Here is a 15,164-nt window from a genome sequence, read left to right as displayed (position 1 = left end):
GGTGGCTAGTGATTCAGTATTACTTACAGTATGCTGTAGGGTTGTGACGATGAGGAAATTTCCCCACCGGTTAATGGACATGTGACAACACCGGTAATACCGGTATCACCGTGGGGGTGGGGGTTTCCTCTTTTTTTCCTGCTTTTAAATAGCTTATAAATGCGTGCGTATTATACTTTCACTTTTAATTTTGCGGGAATTGGCAATTCGGCGTCAATTGTTTGAATGGACGACAACGAAACTACAAAAAAAAAATCACTGATATTAAACAGAACTTTTATTAACATAACACAAAAAAAACACAACAATGCTACAGGCTGAAAAAACTGTGGAAGTTGGAACCAAACAAATAACAACCATAGAACGTTTATTACGTAGCCTATGTTAGAACGTTTTTAAAACGATCGAATAAGAAAATAAAATAGAAAGATAAATAAATAAAGTTTAAATAAGATTAAACGAATGAACAAGAAACGAATATAAAAGAAAAACTTCCAAAATGACATTAGGCTACAAAAATGACAAGTCAGCAGTCTTTAAAAAAAATAAATAAATGTGGGGACGGTATCATGGTGGGAAAGTGATGTCACCATTGTTGCATCTTAAAACCTTTAACACCGTCAACACCGTCTATCGTGGCAAGCCTAGTATGCTGAGCTAATTTATTATGGACATATTTGTGAATTCTGGGTATATTTCTTTTTTTAGATTTTTACAAAGCCTTTGATTTAGTGGAGCACCGATTTATTTTGGAAACATTACATCATTTTGGATTTGGTGAGAAATTCATCAGTTTAATTAAAATGTTATGACACCAATAGCTATGTAGCTCTAGAAAACGGAATATGTTTTGTGTAAAACGGGGAATACGTCAAGGATGTAATAGCTCTCCTTCACTTTTTTAGTTGCAGGATTATTGTCAATAACAATTAAAAATAACAACATTGAAGGATTGAATATTAAAGGGAAACATACTCATGTCAATTTGCAGAAGACACAACACTTTTCTGACTACAGCAAATTCATGTAGTCTTACATTGAAACCATTAAAGAATTCTCTAATGCATCAGGTTTAAAATTTAATTTAGATAAACATGAGTTTTTTCCATTACTGTATTTGTAGAATCCATATAATGGTTTAAAAAAAATTTAATCACTTTGAGTAAAAATAAGGAAATAGTGGGAAAAAATCCAAGAAAACATTAATAAATGCAGTCCTGTACCTGTGTCAGAATTGACAATAAAGACTTTGACTTGATTTGAAATCGTAGTCTAAAGAGGAAATACACGTCAAATGTTACAAAGTCTATCAGTAATACAAAGGATTCAAAAATGGTGCAAGTGAGCAAAAGTGGCTTTATAGGCCGCTGCAACAAGATGGAGGACTGGCAAAGACTTCTGGGAAATGGTAGGCTGGAAGATTTGGACTGGATTGGCTGGACTGGAGTACCTATTGTACAGAGAAAACAGAGGATGTAATACTATTAACAATCAATAGTTTAGTGTTAATTGGAAAAATAAATGCCAGTATATCAGAAGAGGTGATGCAATTAAAAGTTATGAAGAGGGAGGGAAAATGTTTTAGATTTTAATGTAATGAATGGAGTATTTAAGTTAAAATGGTTAAAGCCATTCAATATGAGTTAACTCCGTTTGGTTTTGCATTTCCAGTGCTCTGTTCAGTAAGGTAGGTGGCATAGACTTTTAAGATTTGATTATGATATTAATAAATTACCAGTGAAACTTTCAGATTTTCACCACCAAGTTCTCATCTATCTGATGATGATATTTAAGCATAATTTTACCACCCACAATGCTCCATTGAGGAATAATAGATATACAGTGGTACCTCAGTTCTCGAACTCATTGGAACTCAAATTTCTTAAAAGTCGAACCAACCAGTTCGAAAAAAATTTACCTAGAACTCAATTTGAATCTCAGAAGTCAAACCGTGAACGCCGACCTAAGATAACTTGTACGCGCGGGGCAATGAGTCATGCGGCACGTCTCTCAGCGGAAACAAAGGGTAAAGCTTCAGTCTCTGCCTCGCGTTTGCTGGGATAGCATCGTGCATGTTTACACTAGCTGACTACATATATTTAGACAGTAAAAATACATTTAGACAATGATAGACAGTAACAGTAATTATTATTATATAATAAAATAAATATTTCTTATTAATTATTTTAATATTATTAATAAACCATTAATATATTTAATTATAATAATAGTGTCGTGCCCAGCAGGGACGGAACGGAGACAAAGGCGCAGATGTCAGAATATCTGGGAATATGGGGTTTAATTACAGGTAAGACAGGCAAAACGCAGACGGACAATACAATGACCAGACTGGGGAAACAAACTGAAACGCAGACTAAATACAGAGGACTAATGACAACAAGCAGAAACAGCTGATCACACGGGGATTCCACACGGGGTTAACGAGGGGGCATGGCACACGGAAGGAGCGGACGATTGGAGCATGACACATTGTTTATTTTTTTTTACTTTATACATTGTTTGGATACATTTATTTTTTTGCTTTAAAAATTACTGTTTTGATAAATTTGTTTAGATGTGTTTAGTACAGTATATGCTTTTCTTGTTTTGTCCGGTTCATTTTGTGTTTAAATGCTAAAAAAAAACATATTTCGGTGTAATTTTTTGGGGCCGGGAACCAATTATTTGGTTTTCCATTATTTCTTATTTCTTAGAACTCGATCTGAATCTCAGAAGTCAAACCATGAACGCCGACCTAAGAACTTGTACACGTGGGGAAATGAGTCATGCGGCACGTCTCTCAGTGGAAACAAAGGGCACGTAAAGCTTCAGTCTCAGCCTCGCATTCGCTGTGATAACGTCGTGCATGTTTACATTAGCTGAATACATATATTTAGACAGTAAAAATGTATTTAGACAATGACAGACAGTAACAGTAATTATTATATAATAAAATACATTTAAAAATAAAGATTTCTTATTAATTATTTTAATATTAATAGTAAACCATTCCTATACATTTAATTATAATAATAGTGTTGTGCCGAGCGGGGACGGGACGGAAACAAAGGCGCAGACATCAGGGTATCGGGGAATATGAGGTTTAAATACAGGTAAGGCAGGCAAAACGCAGACGGACAATACAATGACCGGACTGGGGAAACAAACTGAAAATTCAGAGGACTAATGACAACAACCAGAAACAGCTGATCACATGGAGAATCCACATGGGGTTAACAAGGAGGCGTGGCACATGGAAGGAGTGGACGATCAGGGCAAGACACGTACATAATTTGGATACATTTATTTTCTTACTTTACAAATTACTGTTTTGATAAATGTGCTTAGACGTGTTTAGTATAGTATATGCTCTTCATATTTAGGTGTAATTTTTTAGGGCTGGGAACCAATTAATCGGTTTTCCATAATTTCTTATGGGGAAAATTCGATCAGAGAGAGATGGATAATGCCGCTTCTTTCAAAACGATTTATGACCTAAAGGTCAAAAGGTTATGGGTCAAAAGTTCACGGGGGGGGGGTGGGGTGTGGTTGGATTGGAGCCAGTTGATGTCACGACTAGCGGTTTTGGGAGAGGGGGGTGGTTTTTTATTATTATTTATTATAATTATTTTAATTATGTATTTATTTTTATTATTTATTTATTATTTAATAATTCATTTTATTATTATTATTTTTAATTATTTATTTTATTTTGACTGGTTTGGAGAGTGAAATGAAGTTTCAGTGAATTGGGTGCTTATGAGTGGGATTTGTCGGAATAGCCCCGTGCTATGAGGGTGATGGTGCTGAGCACGGAGCTGGTTACCTGATGGAGCGCGAGCGTACTCTGGGTCTGCGTGTGGGAAGGTCCTGGTTGGTCTGGAGCATGTTGCAGATAAGGACTTATACAGTCTGCAAAGGAGAGTGATGTTGGAGCTTATCCGTGTGTTGCACGAGTCTGATAAAAACACTTTTTTTTTAACAATTTGTAGCTAAGAATCAGAGGAGGAGGAGGTGGGTCTGATGCTATCCTCCAATAAACGCTTAGCAGCAGTTTGGCCATGTGTCTGTGAGGGGAGGGGGAGTGGGTAGTGTCTGACGCTATCCTCCAATAAACGCTTAGCAGCAGCAGTTTAGCCGTGTGCCTGTATGTGAAAGTGGTAGGGTTTTTCTCAAACTTGTTTCAAGTTTTTTTCTCATACAACATCCCCATAGGTCATCCCCGGGTCAAACTGTATGGGGCCACACATCAAATTGGACATTTTGTCTTACAGTATATTTTGTTTGAAGTTTTGGTTTTTCTGATACGGCCGTAGGTCATCCCCGGGTCAAACTGTATCAGCCACACACATCAAATTGGACATTTTGTCTTCCAGTATATGTTATTCACCTGCGTGAAGTTGGCCCCCCATATGTTTCAGATTTCAACCAAACTGGTCTCAATCGTATGTGCCGCGTTTGTGCCGGATTGTGCCGTTAAAATTTTTGTTTGTGCTGTTTTAGTTTCTGAGATATAAATGTGTGTTTACATGGTGACGTCATCAGCGTGAAGTTGGCCCCCCATTTGCGTCAGATTTTCACCAGACCGATCGCAATCGTGTGTGCTGCGTTTATGCTGGTTTGTGCCGTTAAAACTATCCTTTGTGCTGCTTTAGTTTCCGAGATATTAATGTTTGTTTACATGGTCACGTGACACCAGCGTGAAGTTAGCCCCCCATTTGTGTCTGATTTCCACCAAACCGATCGCAATCGTATGTACTGCGTTTGTGCCGTTAAAACTGTCCTTTGTGCTGCTTTAGTTTCCGAGATATTAATGTTGTTTACATGGTCACGTGACACCAGCGTGAAGTTAGCCCCCCATTTGTGTCTGATTTCCACCAAACCGATCGCAATCGTATGTACTGCGTTTGTGCTGGTTTGTGCCGGTAAAACTGTCCTTTGTACTGCTTTAGTTTCTGAGATATTAATGTTTGTAAGGTTGACCCCCCTCCCATTTGCGTCTGATGCAAATGGGGGGCCAACTTCACGCTGATGACGTCACCATGTAAACACACATTTATATCTCAGAAACTAAAACAGCACAAACAAAAATTTTAACGGCACAATCCGGCACAAACGCGGCACATACGATTGAGACCAGTTTGGTTGAAATCTGAAACATATGGGGGGCCAACTTCACGCAGGTATAATATTCTTGTCTCATTTTACACCCGCATAGGTCATCCCGGGTCAAGCATATCGTCATAACTACAAATATGAGAAAAACACACATGAAATAGACTTAATTAAGAAAAAGAAGATAATCCTAAAACTTGACAGGATAATCTATAAAATTTGTATATTTCTCATTATTTCTCATTCTTGCCTTTGCCTACCCCTCAAAAAAGATGCATGTTGGGAGTGCCACGCCCCCAGCAGGCCGTGGAGAATATAGCGAGCTTCGTGCGGTAGGCCCAACAGTAATTTTCAAAAAATACAGAGATTATAGATACAGGCACTACCAAAATGAAAGATTCAGCCTCACCGCCTAAGATTAAGCAGGAGCAGGAGGAGGATGGTGTGCGGCCTCCGGGGGCTCCCAAGAAGAAGATTCCTACGCCGCATAGACGGGTACCTGCGAAGCCGCCGTCGGAAGACCTGAGAGCTACCTGGGAGATGCCCAATGGGGATAAAGTGGTCTGCCTCTTTGACTATGATGAGCAGGAACTGCGCATCTTTCAGGTCACCGGAGACGCCGCAGACCTGGCGATAGACGACCCGCATCTGGTGAGTTTTTCTCGAGAGGAATGGGGAAACTTGAAGTCTGTCGTTATCCCGATGATGAATGAGAGCACCTAACCCAACTTTCGGCCGGACATCGGTAGAATGGAGATGCACTATAGCAGCGGTCACTAACCGGCGGACCGCGGTCCGGGTCCGGCCCCAGAAGCTGTCCCATACGGACCCGGACCGACAGCCAAAACATATTTAGTTATTATTTAAAACCTGACGGGGCGCTTTTATTATAACCGGCGCAGCGTTTGTAGTCTTTTTGGTAGTGGTTTAGCAGTAGAACCTGAAATCTTAAAGCTGAAAAGTTTTCAAATACAATATGTATTATATAACACGTTGGATAAATAGATGTAGTTTATTGTTGATTTCATGTTCGTTGAAGTTTCTGCATTTTAACATGTTTAACATGTTTAACATATAAAGTAATGTTATCTGTTATATAAATAAACTCATGTGAAACAAAAAATGTACGTTTTCAGGGTTGCCAAATCTCAAGCATCTGGCATGACGCTTTCAGACTCATGCTGGAAATCTTACGGCAAATTATTCCAGTATAAAACCTAAAATTAGCTACATCAAAAGTGTATTTACACGGTTAAATACAAAAGCAGACTATTTATAAGGGTAAGAACTGTTATACGTGTGCAGACATCTCGAATTGAAAATCTCACTCCAGCCAGCTGGCCGAAGTTCTATGTCACGTGACAATAAATAATGTCAAAACGTTTTTGAATTGTACTGAATTAATTTGACAGTCAGGTACTGATTACATGCAATGTTGATGCAACTAATAGGCTACTTAAATATATATCACACTATTAAATAATTAGACATTATGATCTTCTGGACCTTTGCATCAAGATTTTTTCTCTAACTGGACCTCTTTTAATTTTAGTTGAATACCCCTGCACTATAGAGATGCTGATGTTGGTAAACAACGGAGCACCTTTATGAAGTGGGACGTAACGGGGAGCTGGGCAACAGAATGGTGAATATATGGCAGCTGCCTAAATGCTGCTGTTGTGCAATGAAGATACTGTACATGATTTGGATGCAGCTGATTGAAGAAAAGAGCGGTTACTTCCATACGCTGTTCAAGGACAGTCGGAAGCGTAAGGAGATGCAAGGGTTGAAAAAACCTACGCTGTAAGGATCTCCCCCTGTCCTCCCCTCCCTCTCCACCCCTCACCCTCGACCTACAGTATATATAAAGTGGACGCTGTTACAACCCTTTCACAAACATCATCATCATCATGTCAGAAGACGGCGAAAGCGGGGAGAATGAGGCCTTTCACCCTTCACCAACACCGGCCTCTGATCCTGGAGAGCTGCCTCTGACCCCTCCACCAACACTGGCCTCTGATCCTGGAGAGGTCCCTCCGACCCCTGAGATCTGCACGCTTCTCTCAAGACCGCTTTCTGCAGAGGGATGCTGAACTGCATAAAAGCGATGATAGTGGACCTTTTAACCATCAGTAGAAAAACTGCTATGGCTGCGAGGTGGATCATCCCAGTCAAAGACAGCACCCTTGCTTGTTTCCCACCGGCAGGAATTACTTTTACATACACTTTGACTCTGTGCTGCATGACCTCTGGACCGACCGGCTGACACCCGCCTTGACTCACATTCTGGCGACCCTGGGCATCCAAGCTTCCGTCGGCAGGTTGGAGGGGACCGTGGAAGTTATCCTGTACGATCTACAGGAAGCCTGCAACGGAATGCTGGAAATCAGTCGACTGGAACAGGATCTGTTTGAACAGAACCCCGCACTTAAGCAGATCCTGGAAGAAGAATTTCTGACTCGTTGGGAGGCCCAAGCCTAAAAACAACAAAAAATAAAAAAAAGTGTCACGTCACGGTACGAAGGCGAGCAGGGAAACAGGGAAAAGGAGCCAGGAAGTCAAAATAACGGGGTTTAATCGGGGAAACAGGACCGGGGAAAGCACACAGACGAACGTCAATGACAAATCTGGGGTACACCGACTGAGACACGGACTAAATGCACAAGACTAGGCAAACGGAACAGGCAACAGGTGAGAACAATCAGGGATGAACACGAGGTAACGAGGTGGGCGTGGCACACATTAGGATCGGACGGAGCTGGGCGTGACAAAAAGCAACTTGTGATGGCAAACGCTATCGGCACCGCCTTACGGCGGTTTATGTTAAATGTTTTTTTTTTTAGAAAAAGTTAGTCCGCTGTTGTTGCATGCTATCGATAAAAAGAAAAGTGATTGTCGGGATGTTCCTAGGGATGATGATGATTATGCATGTTGCTGCTTTCATAGACTGATATTTGAGATCGCTCAAGTCGGAGAAAATTATCAGCAAGGAAAAGTTTTACTTACTGAGCTGATGGGGGAGAGAGAAGAAGAAGGACAATTACCCGAAAGTCTCATACACGCGTGTCTATCTTGTATTCCCGACAATGAATTTGACTTTAATCACATTTTTGTATTTTATGCTTTAATCGTAGACGTAGTTGCCTTTAAATTTCATAATAAGCAGCCTATCGATGTTAATCAGATGCTTTCTACTCTGCATACATGTATCGCTGATAAAGCCACTATATGGACCTTACTGCATGTGACATCGCTAATCTACCTCAACAACTGTCACGGCTGTAACTGAATGTATACCCTTGTAATAACAATTTCTAAAACTATATCTTTGTCTAAATGTATACCCTTGTAATACAATTTTTTTAAGTATATCTTTGTCTAAATGTATACCCTTGTAATACAATTTTTTAAACTATATCTTTGACTAAATGTATAACCTTGTAATACAATTTTTTAAACTCTATCTTTGTCAAAATGTATACCCTCGTAATAAAAAATGTAAAAAAAAAAAAAGTTGAATAGACAAAATGTATATCCCATATATTGCATGATATATGTGTCGTGTATTTGCACAACATTATATCAAGAAAAGACGCACACAGTTGCGGCAGGTGAACTCGTGAACCATTGTTCACACTTTTTACTTGTTACAACTTAAAAGTATCCATGCGCATGGTAGATCACCAATAAGGATAAACCAATGACTACCGGAGTGAATCCACTTAAAGAAACAGGTCCATATACTACACTCCTCCCCTCATAGAATAATGCTATACACCTGAGTAACCAGTAAAATACTCAGCTTCAGAACCATTTTTTTCAATACATCCAAAACACACTGAATTTACAATATCTGCAAGAGCAAACTTTTTTTTTTTTTTTTTAAACAGTGCATAACCCTTGGTTATAGCTAACACATTTAACTACAAAGCAAGACAACTCATAGGTCCAGAGAAGAGGGCACCTTCTCACTTGGGGTTGTCACACTGGTGTTAGTTCCATGATCAACTTGGGGCGGAGGTTCTGGGGAACATGCTGCGCCTGGTTTGTCGAAGGCCGGCTGCTCAGGGGTCTTAGGTTGAGCATTCAGTATCTGATCAACATGACGTCTCCATTTATGCTCTCCAACGTCCACCTCGTACATCAGCGGTCCGCTTCTGGTGGCTATCTGTCCGGGTGTCTACTTTTTCTCCCGATAATCACGTGCTAAGACTTGTTGTCCTACATGAAAACTCCTTGCTGGTTCGTTTGGCGATGTGCTGAACTGTTTGTTCTGCACTACCCTCCGTAAATTTGGTTTGAGGAGGTCAATGCGTGATCTCAAGTTTCTGTTCATAAACAGCATTGCTGGTGTTTGATTGGTCGTTGTATGGACAGAGTTTCGGTACACAAGAAGGAAATTGTCTACTTTGTGTTGCAGAGGAATGTCTTCTTTTGCCATTGCTTTAATTGACTTTTTAAAGGTTTGGACGAACCATTCCGCTAAACCGTTCGTAGCTGGGTGGTGTGGCGCTGACTTAAAGTGTTTAATGCCATTCTTCTTCATGAATAATTTGAAGCCATCGGATGTATATTGTGGCCCATTATCACTTACAATTTGCTCAGGCAGACCATTCCTGGAAAAAATGTTCCTCAAAACTGAAATGGTTTTTTCTGTGGTTGTGGATTTCATTGGTATGACCTCTGGCCATTTTGAGTGGGCATCCACAGCTATCAAGAACATGGAGTCCATGAATGGCCCAGCAAAATCAATATGCAGTCTTTGCCAGGGTGCAGATGGCCACTCCCATGGATGAAGGGGTGCCTGTGGGGGTGCATTCTGAATGTTATAGCATCCTGTACATGTTTTGGTTATGTCCTCAATTTGTTTATTCCCGGCCACCATACATAGCTTCGGGCTAGGCTTTTCATTTTCACAGTGCCCAGGTGGCCCTCGTGTAGGCTCTCTAACACTCTGGTACGAAGCTTTGAAGGCACTACCACACGTGAGCCACACATCAGAGTTCCCTGACAAACTGACAGCTGTTCACGTCTCGTAGAAAACTCAGGGAAATTGGGATTCCCATGGGCTGGCCATCCTTGTACAGTGATGTCATAAACTTTTGACAGTGATGAGTCATTACGTGTTTCTCTCTGTATCATGGCATTTGTTACTGGCAGTTGGTCCACTAGTGCTGTATGATACACTTCTGCTGGATCCTGATATGAGGGTTTTATTTCCTCAGTTGTTGACAGTGGAAGGCATGACAAACCATCAGCATTACAATGTTGCTTAGTCCCCTTGAACTCGATGTCATAAGAATGGGCTCCTAAGAACAGTGCCCAACGTTGTAATCGGGTGGCTGACATGACAGGAATTCCTTTCTGAGGACTGAAAATAGATACAAGGGGCTGGTGGTCTGTCACTAAAGTAAACCTTTGGCCATAAAGGTAGTGATGAAACTTCTTTATGCCCCACACAAGACTGAGGGCCTCTCTGTCTATCTGTGCATAATTGCGTTCTGCACTTGTCAGAGACCTTGAAGCGAATGCAATTGGACGCTCAGATCCGTCAACCATAGTATGTGATAAGACAGCGCCGATGCCATACGGGGAAGCATCGCATGCCAGTCGAATAGGCCGTGATGGATCATAGTGGGTAAGTAGTTCATCAGATGTTATTAATCTTTTTGTTTCTGTAAATGCTTTTTCACATTTGTCTGACCAATGCCATTTGGTTCCTATCTGCAACAGTGCGTTCAGTGGATACAGCACTGAGGCAAGATTTTGGAGGAACTTATGGTAATAGTTTACCAGACCTAGATATGATCTCAGCTGAGACACATTTTCTGGTTTAGGTGCCTTTAGCACTGCCTCAATTTTCTCTTGTGATTTGTGTAAGCCATGTTTGTCGATGATATGTCCGCAATATGAGATTTCTTCTTTGAAGAACTCACATTTGTCTCTCTTTGCACGTAAGCCGTACTCATTTAGCCTGGTGAGCACCATGCTGAGGTTTTGAAGGTGATCAGTGTCATCTTTTCCTGTCACGATTATGTCGTCAAGGTAGCATTGTGTTTGAGGTATACCCTGGAGCACCTGATCCATTGCTTTTTTCCAAAATAGCTGGAGCCGATGCAACACCAAACACTAAGCGATTGTATTGGTACAGACCCTTATGTGTGTTGATGGTCAGGAACTTCCTACTTGACTCCTCCACCTCCATTTGGAGATAGGCCTGTGACAAATCAATCTTAGAAAACTTCTCCCCTCCAGCTAAAGATGAGAAGATGTCTTCGATTCGTGGCAGGGGGTACTGCACTGTGGGCAGAACCGGGTTGATGCTCACCTTAAAATCTCCACATATGCGCACACCTCCACTTTTGCCTTTCTTAATCACTGGGACAATGGGGGTAGCCCAGTCACTCCAGTCAGTCTTTGAGAGAATGCCGGATGTCTCTAAGCTCTGCAGTTCAGCATCTATCTTTGGACACAGTGCGTACGGCACTGGGCGTGCTTTGTGGAATTTAGGTATTGCCTTTTTATCCAATTCAATTTTAGCCTTTATGTGATTAAATTTACCAATGCCTTTCTCAAACACCTGTGCATTAGCCTGTAAAAGCTTCGTCAATTTTTGATCAGAGCTGATACTGGAGCTGTTGAGGCCAGCTTCTATGTTGAGTGCTTTGATTGCATGCCAATCAAGCTGAATTCTTCTTAACCACTCACGTCCAAGAAGAGCTGGTCCAGCTGTTTTCAGCACATAGAGCTCTAACTGGTGTGTTTTGTCACCATAGGTCACATTTACCTTAAGTTTGCCTTTAGGTGATACCTTCTCACCGGTGTATGTTTTCAACATCACTGAGGTCTTTTCTAAGGGTGTCTTGGAAAACAGTCTGTTGTAGTCGACTTCGGAAATTACAGATAAAGCTGAACCTGTATCCAGCTCCATTTTCTGTTTTACACCAGACACCTCTATTGTTATCCATATTATTTTCCGGTCCGTTTCCGTCATGTTATGCAACTCTAGACATGATAGGTCATCTTCATCAGTATTTGTGTTGTCTGAATTTTCACATTCAGTCACCTTGTGCACTTGTTTCTCTTTGTGCTTAAGACGTTTGTTTTTGTCACGTTTCTCTTTCTGTATGTGCTTTTCATCTGTTCTGCACACTCTTTCTATGTGGCCTTGCTTGTTACACTTTCTGCAGGTCTTTACTTTAAACCAACAGTCATTTGCATCATGAGATGATTTACCACATCGGTAACATTTCTTCTTTTTCCCATTATTTAAGGACATTTTATGCATCTCATAGTCTGTACTTTTATTCTGTAGCTCTATAGCATCCTTAGCTACAGTTTCCATTGAGATAGCTATTGCTAATGCTTTGTCTAAATCCAATTCCTTTTCAGACAGTAATCGTTTTTGTGTGCCTGAACAATACATGCCACATACTAGTCTGTCCCTTAATGCATCAGCAAGTCCATCTTTGAATTCACAATACTGGGAGAGTTGGCATAACTCAGCCATATATTCAGATATGCTTTCTTCTTTTGACTGATTCCTCTTATGAAATCTGAATCTTTCTGCTATCACTAGAGCAGGGGTGCCCAAACATTTTCCCTTAGTGGGCCAAAATGAAAATCTATCGGAGGACCGCGGGCCAAATGTAATATTTTACACAAAATACAAACACTAATAGTAAAGTAAAGTAGGCTACTTTTATTTATCAAACAGTTATCTAACCTTCCTTTCTGTGTAAATAACATTAAACAAAATATGACAAATAAGTCATATATATAGGCATTTAGAGCACGTCTAAACTTTTGTAATCACATGTAGTGCAAAATGTCAAAGAGTGCATGTCCAACAGCAACACAACAACAGTAGCAACAATATAAGCAAAGACTCATGGGACTTTTTGTAAATTGTTAAAATATGACTATTTATGAAGTGTGGAAATGTACATATGTGCACAGATATACTCTACATTACCCTTATAGTTGCTTGTATTTCAATTTTAGTCTTAGATATTTCAAATGTAATCAAAGCACCATGAGTGAGGACTGTATAATATACAGTCGAACCCACTTATCTCGACCTCAGCTAACTCGCCAACCCTATTAAGTCGACGTTTTTGAAGTGGAACCGCCAAATTCCCTTATTGCAATAGCATTTCTCATCGGTTATGTCGATTCTTTTATGTCGCCGAACCCTAATATCTCGAGCACGAAAGAGGGCCAAAATCGCCACTTAACATCGGTTATCTCGATCCCCATAACTAATCGCCGGCTTTTTAAAATGTATCACAAGTGCTAAACAGCGCTTATTCAAATCGCATTCGTTTGGTAATTCGCTGAACAACGCAGGTGAAACGCGATCTAGGTAAATCCCCATCAAAACCAAAGCCAAGCATATCTGCATGCGGCAATGACAACGAAGATGAAGAAGATGCGGACGAAGATTTGGAACCAATTCCCTCTGCCGGTGAGGTGATAGAAATGCTACAAAAAATTTGACAGTATGGTTCTTTTGTAGGGGATGGACTGTTTTAGACAGCATAGGCTAAATAATATCGAAGCATTTGTTTTCAAGCAGACTGTTAAAGGCAAAAAGCAACTAAGCATTTTAGACTTTGTAAAGAAACCATATTAACTGCGTGTACGATACATTTCAGAGCTGTCAGAGCGAAATGACTTGTTTATGTAATTTTGACACTGCAGATTTGCTTTTTGTAACAACGAATTACACCCCGCAGGTTTTTTTGTGATTTTGTGAGCGATCTTTGTGTTTGCAGTGTTGGATAATATAATTAAAGGTTTGTATCGAGAATCGACGGTGGTTTTTATTGTATACTGGTAAATCTCCGCTTTTAGTTGGTGCACATATGCCTTTTGTTGTTAGCCGACATGTATGTGCATTTTTATAGCATGCCGATCGCGTCATCAAACAAATCACGGCAACGCCAAAAACCCGTGCATGTACATTCTAATTTATTAACGCACATAAATACATTTCAAGCATATCTTAATACAGTATATTGCCGCCATATTGGTTTTCGGTTATCTCGATCATCGGTTATCTCGACGCTTTTTGGCAACCCCCTAGTCCGGCGACATAACCGGGTTCGACTGTATATTAGTTAGGCCAACGTACACTAAAAAGTAAACGCACGGATAGCTACATTGGGATTCTTGCTTTAAGAATTTTTGAAACAAATTTTAAATCTAAATAGTACGGCGGGCCAACCTTGGCCCGCGGGCCCCACTTTGGGCACCCCTGCACTAGAGGCTTAGGGTTCAAGTGGTTTTTTAATGTCTTTTTAATGTCCTCAAATGTCTTACTGGACGGTTTGTCTGGGCTCACGAGATTTCGAAGTAGATGATATGTTTTTGCTCCTATCAAACTGAAGAGGACAGAAACTTTTTTTTCTTCCTCCACATCATTAGCTTCACAGTACAGCTCAACTCTTTCAATATAAGATTCCCAGTCTTCACTGGTGCTATCAAACTCATCTACTTTCCCGACGAAAGCCATTTCAGACTCGACATCCACTGTTTTAGCTGCCCTCTATGCGTAGTTTCACTGTGTGCTATGCACGGATACTCACGGGTCCTTCGCTAGTTTCCGCTTTCCCTCTAGCGTAATGCCGTTATTGTCGCCTTGTCTCTCCTTCACTCCAGCAAACGTCCCGTTCCGTACCGTCGCTTTAGGTTTGAACTACTCGTCGCCAATTTGTCGTGTATTTGCACAACATTATATCAAGAAAAGACGCACACAGTTGCGGCAGGTGAACTCGTGAACCATTATTCACGCTTTTTACTTGTTACAACTTAAAAGTATCCATGCGCATGGTAGATCACCAATAAGGATAAACCAATGACTACCGGAGTGAATCCACTTAAAGAAACAGGTCCATATACTACAATATGAAATAATAGAGAAAAAAAATATTTGCACACATGTTATTACCCGTCATAGAGCACATTGAATAATTCAACACATAATTTACAAAAATAATAATAATGGGGGGTAGATTTAGGTATGTTACTTTGGAGCAACAACATGC

The 15,164-nt window shown here is 40.5% G+C and overlaps 1 long non-coding RNA gene across 3 annotated transcripts; it reads right to left on the bottom strand.

Moving 5' to 3' along the window:
- Positions 1-319: 319 nt before the first annotated feature.
- On the bottom strand, positions 320-14,911 carry LOC140578353 (uncharacterized). 3 transcript variants are annotated; one of them, XR_011982489.1, is made up of 5 exons: positions 14,706-14,911; positions 7,399-7,592; positions 5,525-7,209; positions 3,827-3,912; positions 320-1,450 (listed from the first exon to the last, which is right to left on the bottom strand). It is a non-coding gene; the product is annotated as an uncharacterized lncRNA (long non-coding RNA). The 3 variants fall into 3 exon arrangements; XR_011982487.1 differs by having other exon boundaries at positions 5,525-7,592; XR_011982488.1 differs by having other exon boundaries at positions 5,525-7,481.
- Positions 14,912-15,164: the final 253 nt, after the last annotated feature.

The sequence above is a fragment of the Paramormyrops kingsleyae genome, chromosome 14 (genome assembly GCF_048594095.1).
Source record: "Paramormyrops kingsleyae isolate MSU_618 chromosome 14, PKINGS_0.4, whole genome shotgun sequence".
Classification (NCBI taxonomy): Eukaryota; Metazoa; Chordata; class Actinopteri; order Osteoglossiformes; family Mormyridae; genus Paramormyrops; species Paramormyrops kingsleyae.
Note: the sequence above shows the minus strand (reverse complement) of the source record. Positions and strands in the feature narration are given on the sequence as shown.